General features: G+C 28.4%; 1 pseudogene; it reads left to right on the plus strand.

The window, feature by feature from the left end:
- The first annotated feature begins 2,458 nt into the window (after window positions 1-2,458).
- LOC102591028 (UDP-glycosyltransferase 92A1-like) lies at window positions 2,459-4,203 on the plus strand (annotated as a pseudogene).
- The last annotated feature ends 3,400 nt before the right edge of the window (window positions 4,204-7,603 follow it).

Below are 7,603 nucleotides of genomic sequence, written 5' to 3' on the forward strand. Positions count from 1 at the left end.
TAGATACATGTATCTAGTCCAGATACATTCTGAAATACAGATACACAAGGAGATTTGTGAGCGAGAAAGGTAGAGAGACAAGTGAGATAGGAGAGAGACAAGCGGGAGAGTCAGACACATGTGAATTCACTTGGATACACAAAATTTGGAATAAACATCACTTAATACCTCATCTATTTGAGTACATATATTTGGAAATTAAAATCTGACACGAATGATAATTTTGAAAACTCACGAAAAAATACTTAACTAGACTCTAAATTTATAAGATATTATAATTTAACCACCTGAGACATAATAATATCTGGAAATCATTAAAAACAAATGTGACTCATACAAACAATCAAAAGTCAGAATGGTATTCTAATATATTCCTTCAATTAAAATCTTTTGCTAAATTTAAATACTTAATAACTTTGTAAGATATATTATCGAATCGGGAAATTTTTACTTGCATTATATTATATGGTCAATTATCTGAAATGATAACATTCTAGAAGATCATACACAAAAAATAATTCCTTTTAAGCTCTCTCTTTCATTGTCGAAGTAGTCAAAGTAGTTCAAAAAAATGTCTCCACAAAATTATACTCATTTATTTTACTATGGATATTAGGCAAAGTATTTATTGGATTTAATGGAATGCATTAATTGTAAGCAATAACTATGGTAAGCTGTGTATCCAAAACTATACATTGTTATGTTTTTAAAGTTATTGACAAAGACTAACAATTAAATTAAAATAGTCTGACGTTATATCACATTGTGCAATTGTCAAGTTCTGTTCTCATCACCGCAATTGTCACAATATATTATAGTAATAAATTATTGTATCTTGGAATTCAATTCAATATACGAAAATAATACACAACATGGAAATGTTCTTAAAAAAGTATTTCCAAGAGCCAAAAGTTATCATCTTTGGTCAACCCTCTCGAATCTCGATAACAGTTACTCCCTCCGTTTCAATTCATATGATTTACTCTATTTTAGTCCATCTAAAAAATTGACACATTTCTATATAAGTTATAATTTAACTTTAAAATGTCAATTTTACCTTTAATAAAATAATTTATAGTCACATAAATATCTTTCACTTATTTTAGACTACAAGTTTCAAAAGTCTTCTTTCATTTCTTAAACTTCGTGTGGGGCCGAATCAAACTAACACATACTCTCTCCGTTCCTTTTTATATGTCATCTTTTAATTTGCACTTGCATTAATAAATTAAGTAACTTTACCCTTCTATCCTTATTTAATAGTTTTCTTAAGTCAACTTATTAATAAATTGATGAATATGTTAGATTTCAAAAATTAAAATGCATTTAGATGACTATTTAAATTTTTGAGTTTATTTTTGGAGTCAATTTTTTTCACCGATTGATCCAATTAAATTTTTTCCATCTCAATTTTCCTATATATTTTGTGTAAAAATATTTTAATTTGTTTGTTGATATTTCTTTTTCAAAATCAGATTTTTTAGAATAGTGAATGGAAAAAAGAAGTTAATGTATCAAGATTAATTAACTACTCTATCAAGGGTATAATGGGAAGAATATGATAATTTATGTATTAATTTTATAAAATGATAAGTATTATGATCCAACTATTTATAAAATGAGATGACAAATAAAAAGAAACAAAGGGAGTATAAAATAGGACGGAGAGAGTAGTATTCGTTTCAACTTTTTTTAAACTTTTAAATCGATTTCTTACCTTCTTCTTTTTACTTGTATAAATTTTTTCCTTCTATTTCTGATAAAATCTATTTTTGTACTTTAATTGGACTACTATTTTACTACAGTTATTACTCATATCGTTTTTCCAGCATAATTTGTCATTTTTATGGGATAATTTTAGAGACCTCCCTCCAGGTTTCACTCTATAACACTCACCTCTCCTGTGGTTTACTATATTACGTCTATCTCCCTTATTTTCATTTTCTTGTAACCATTCTTTAAATCTATTTAAAATAAATACAAATTAATTTAGATTTGACAATTTTACCCTTCTATATATTAATTTCTTCATATTAATAAATATTATATAAAAAAATAACTCATTTAACAAATACTTTAAAAATAAATCAGCACAAATAAATTTTCTTAAAAATTTAAAAATATTATTTATTTGTCATCTTTTCCTCCCGCCGAGGGTCTATAAAAAACTATTTTCTTACCTCCCAAAGTTAAAGTAAGATCCGTGTACATTCTACCATCTCTATATTTTACTTGTGCAATTACATACATTTTTTTTTTGTTGTATGGGGCCCTAAGCGGAGCAAATTCGAAATAGTCGGGCTCCAATCCAGATATCGGACACTGAGTGAGAAAAAAAATTAGGAAAAGAAAAGGAAAAGGAAAAATAAATCACTTTTATCACCTCTTGTTTCCTCTTCACCTCTATATATGTCAACTCTTGGCTAGTTTTTTTTTTTTTAGTAGAAAGAACCAAACAATGGAGAAGAAAAAGGGAACAATTCTTCTCTTCCCTTTCATGGCACAAGGCCACATCATACCATTCTTAACATTAGCCTTTAAGTTAGAAAAAAAAGGTTATAACATAATTTTTTTGAATACACCTCTCAATATCAAGAAACTCAAATTATCTCTACCACAAAATTCCTCTATTTCCCTTGTTGAAATTCCATTCAATAGTTCAGAACATGGTCTGCCTCCAAACACTGAAAACACTGATTCACTTTCTTACAAACTCTCTGTACATTTTACAACAATCTCCTCTTCACTTGAACCTTCATTTAGAAATCTTGTATCTAGTCTTATTGAAAAGCCACTTTGTGTTATATTCAGACATGTTTTTTGGATGGTCAGCAAATATAGCTCATGAATTTGGAATTTTTCATGTCATTTTTAGTGGGGCTTGGTGGTTTTTGGCTTGGCATGTTATTACTCTATGTGGCTAAATTTGCCTCATAAAAAAACAAAAAACTTTGTTTTTACTATGCCTGATTTTCAAGAAGGTGGTAATCTTGATGTTAGTCAATTGAATCCAAGTCTATTAGAAGCTGATTCTAATGATCCTTACACAAATTTCAATTGGAAAAATCTTCCTAACTGGATTAACTCTGATGGGATTCTTTTCAATACAGTTGAAGGTCTAGACAAGCTTGGATTAACTTATTTTCAACGAAAATTAGGAATATCTGTTTGGGCAATAGGACCAATACCTTGGCCAACAAGTAATAAACAAAGAGCTGGTAATGAAACAGGGGAAGAAACAAAGAAGTTCATCAAATTTCTTGATGAAAAAGAAGAAAAATCAGTACTTTACATTTCTTTTGGCTCTCAAAACAGAATATCAACATCACAAATGATGGAATTGGCAAAAGCCTTGGATAATGCTAGTAGAGTAAACTTCATATGGGCTGTTAGGCCTCCTTTGGGTTTTGACATTAACATGGAATTCAGAGCAGATGAGTGGCTTCCTGAGGGATTTGTTCAACGCGTTTTCGAGGATCACAATAGGGGACTCATAGTGCCAAAATGGGCTCCTCAGGTTTGTGACCATCTTATCTAAAACTCTAAATTGTTAGTGATTTAACACTTTCAATTATTTAATATCTCACATGGGGATATGTTTCTTTTTGTTGAACCAAACATGTAGTGAACATATTTTTTGCTTTTCAAATTTGTATGAGATTTGAACCTAAGACCTCTAGCGTATAACCATATTATCTAATAATTTGCTTAATTTTTTTTTTGTCACAATAGGTTGAAATCTTGGCACACAAATCAGTCGGAGCTTTCTTGACACATTGTGGATGGAATTCAGTATTGGAATCACTTGAAAATGGAGTGCCTCTTCTTGGTTGGCCTATTGCAGCAGAGCAATTTTACAATGCAAAGTTCTTGGAACAAGATGTTGGTGTTTGTGTTGAGGTAGCTAGAGGGAATAATTCTCAAGTTAAGCATGAGGATATATTGGAAAAAATTGAGGTTGTTATGGGGATAAATGAGAAAGGGAATGAAATTAGAAGGAAAGCTTGTGAAGTTAGAGAAATGATAAGTAATGCTATTATAGATGATGAGGATTTCAAAGGGTCATCTATTAGAGCAATGGATGAGTTTCTTAATGCAGCTTTGTCCATGAACAAATTATCAAATGATGTAAAGATTAATGGTATTACGTCTAACTGTTAAGAAGATCATTCTTTTACATGGTGTTAATCATAAGAAATAAACAAAAAAAAAAAGAGAGAATGTATGATGAAGTACTTTGTTTATTGTAGAAAATAACATAATTATGTGCTTTTGTGTATTTTTTAAATATAAATATGTGTTTGTGTGTATGTACATGTGTATATTAGTGTTGGTTTATTTCCTCCACTGTATCATTTTTTCCATAGTCTTTGGTCTGATTTATGGAAGTGTAAGGGAAAATCTTATTAGAAAAAATAATCACAAATTATAAAGATTGATCAGGGCTGACTCAACAAGATTGGAAGCCTAAAGAGAAATTTAAGAGAGGGACCCTAATATTTTATTTTTTTCATCATATATACTTTTATTTAAAATCTATTTTTCTGACTTTTTTAGATGCAAAGTCATTAGTTACTTACTGTTTTATAATCGATTTGTTTTAATAATTTCTTTTCAATTGATAATATAGCTAATTCATTCGATATCTCTTGAGACATTATTGATCTTAAATAAGTTTAATCAATTTTAGTTTCGAAAAACATCTTTCGGCTGAGGCAACGATGACATGAACGTTAACATTGTAAGCAATATTTGTATTTGGAAAAGAATCAAGTCTTTTTATTTGATTGAGTATTTTTATTAGATCATTATCTTCTATTAGTATTACTTCCCTTAACACTTTTAATTCAAAAAATAAATCTAAACCATTAATATCAAAATAACTATTATGTGTTAAAGTAAGTTCAAGGTTACAAGACAACATTTTTTTTCTTCAAATTCTCATTATCTAGTGATCTCAATTTACCACTAAATAAAAATTCAAAAATATTTTCATATGCTTCAATATGGTTCAAATCTATTTTGAAGTGAAAAAATAGCTTAATCTACTATCTATTTCAAATTACTAGTTTTTTTTCTTGACAAAGACTAACAATTAAATTAAAATAGTGTGACGTTTATATCACATTTTATCCAATTAGAATTAAGTCAAAAAGAATAAATTGGTTTTTAAATTAAGTGTGCTCCTAAAAACCCTCTACTCATTTTTATATTTTTTGGTGAATATCTCTCACTGTCTGCTTATCTTAGCTATATACGTAAGAAAATATCTGTGTATCCTAGCTGTTGACTTTCAGAGAAATAAATTACTTAGATGATTTCTTATTACAAATAAAGTATGATAATTTTATTAGATAAATTCATCAACTTGAGTGACTATAACTATTTAGGAAATTAACTAAAAAATGACTCATGCAAAGAGTAAATTTCATAAATGTGTTGGGATTGAAATAACAAGACATAATGCAAAATCTAATAATTGTAAATCTTAGACAATAATAAATCAGACAATATATATATATATATATTAACTCGGTTCATCACTTAGACAAAAATCAGGCATAACAAAATTCATTCCCTCTTATGTTATTAGGACGTGAAATTTATTAAGACTATTTTGGGTTAAAAAGATAATGAAATACAACAACTTAATATAAATAGTTGGTGTGTTTGGTAGGAAGGAAAATGTTTTCCTGGAAAACAAGTAGACTTTGAACTTAGTTTTTCATGTTTGGTTGGTGAGTAGAAAGTATTTTTCGGAAAAGATTTTTGAGAAAATATCTTTTATTTTTACTAGAGAGTAAAAAATAATTTTTGAATTGAAATTGAAAATATTTTTTTAAAATAAACTTAAATGATGTAAGGATTAATGGCAATATGTCTAACAGTTAAGAAGATAATTCTTTTACATGGTGTTAATCATAAGAAATAAACAAAAAGTGGAGAGAATGTATGATGAAGTACTTCATTTATTGTAGAAAATAACACAAGTATGTGCTTTTGTGTATTTAAATATAACTGTGTTTGTGTGTATGTACATGTGTATATTATAGTGTGAGTTTTTTTCCTCCACGGTAAATCATAATCATTTTTTTCCATCGTCTTTGTTTTGATTTATGGAAGTGAAAGGGAATATCTTATTAGAAAAAATAATCACAAATTATAAAGATTGATCAGGGCTGAATCAACAAGATTGGGAGTTAAGAGAGGGACCCTAATATTTAATTGTTTTCATCATATATACTTTTATTCAAAATCTACTTTTCTGACTTTTTTATATGCAAAGTCACTAGTTAAAGGAAAAATTACAAGAATATACTATTTAAGACCTTAATTTAAATAATATTACTATAGTCTTTTTATTTACAACATTAAAATTTTAATTACAAACATGACAATTTATTATAAAATAAATAGCTACACAATTTATAACCTATTTTATTGGTTAGTGGGCTAATTTTATGGGGCTCATATTTTACCCTTTATTTTATTTACTTTTTAGAATCACAATCAGAGTTATATTTGGATACGTTTCTTTAATAAATATCTCACTTTCTCTCTCCTCCCCAACACACTCTTGATACGAAAGAAACCTCCCGCCATAGAGAAGAGATCGAAAGTCTAGGTCCCCTTGATCACCCTCCCTCTCCCTGTAGGTCGAGCTGAATTACATCCTCCCTCTCACCTGAACTGATCAAGAGAGATGAACCCGCACCACATTTTTTCGTCACCCTTTTCACAAAGCAGTTCTATCATTTGCCAAGGCGAGGTTACAAAATTTGTCTTTCAGAATTTTGCTGAAGATCATCCTCTCTTCGGTTTTCTCTCTTTGAAATGGATCACCCTCGGTCTTGATCACATCGCGCGCCTATTTTCGTTGGGACATTATCTCTGTTAGGTGCATCCAGAGGCAGAGCCAGGATTTCAGGCTTGTGGGTTCTAAATTATAAAAAGAACAACGATCTTAAAATTCACAAAACACATATTATGTTAATGAGATGTTAATCATGTTTGAAAATATTACCTTAGATATTGTTATTGTAAAAACTTGATTTAATTTTTTATTTTTATTTTTATATAAATTTTTGGTAGCTTCTTCAGCCTTTTATTTAAGGGCAAATTACATAAATCCCACTAGTTTAGGTCATAATTACTAAGATTCCCAATAGTTTCAAATATTACTTCCTCTACCATATTTCATACTTAGGATACATGAGTTTGAATCTGTGAGATATATGTATCTGTCGAATTTTAAAATTGAGATACGTATTTTATTTGTTTAAATTAATTGATTGTAACTGATTTCCTTAATTAGAGGAGTAATTGATGATTTTTAGAATATATGGGCGATTAATTCTGGAAATTAAATTAATCAAATCTCTTAATATAGGGCAAATCAAGGAGTGTATTTATGTTTAATTAATTTCATTTATTATTCTTTGAAATAATAAATTCATTAATATTATTATTAATAAAAAACAAAAACATGTATATCTTGGTCATGTTATTTGATTAATTTCATTTTAGTACTCTTAAAATAATAAATTCATTAATTTGATGTATCTATTATCAATAGATGATGTATCCTACAAACTAAACACTT

The sequence above is a fragment of the Solanum tuberosum genome, unplaced genomic scaffold, assembly GCF_000226075.1.
Source record: "Solanum tuberosum cultivar DM 1-3 516 R44 unplaced genomic scaffold, SolTub_3.0 scf00168, whole genome shotgun sequence".
Lineage (NCBI taxonomy): Eukaryota > Viridiplantae > Streptophyta > Magnoliopsida > Solanales > Solanaceae > Solanum > Solanum tuberosum.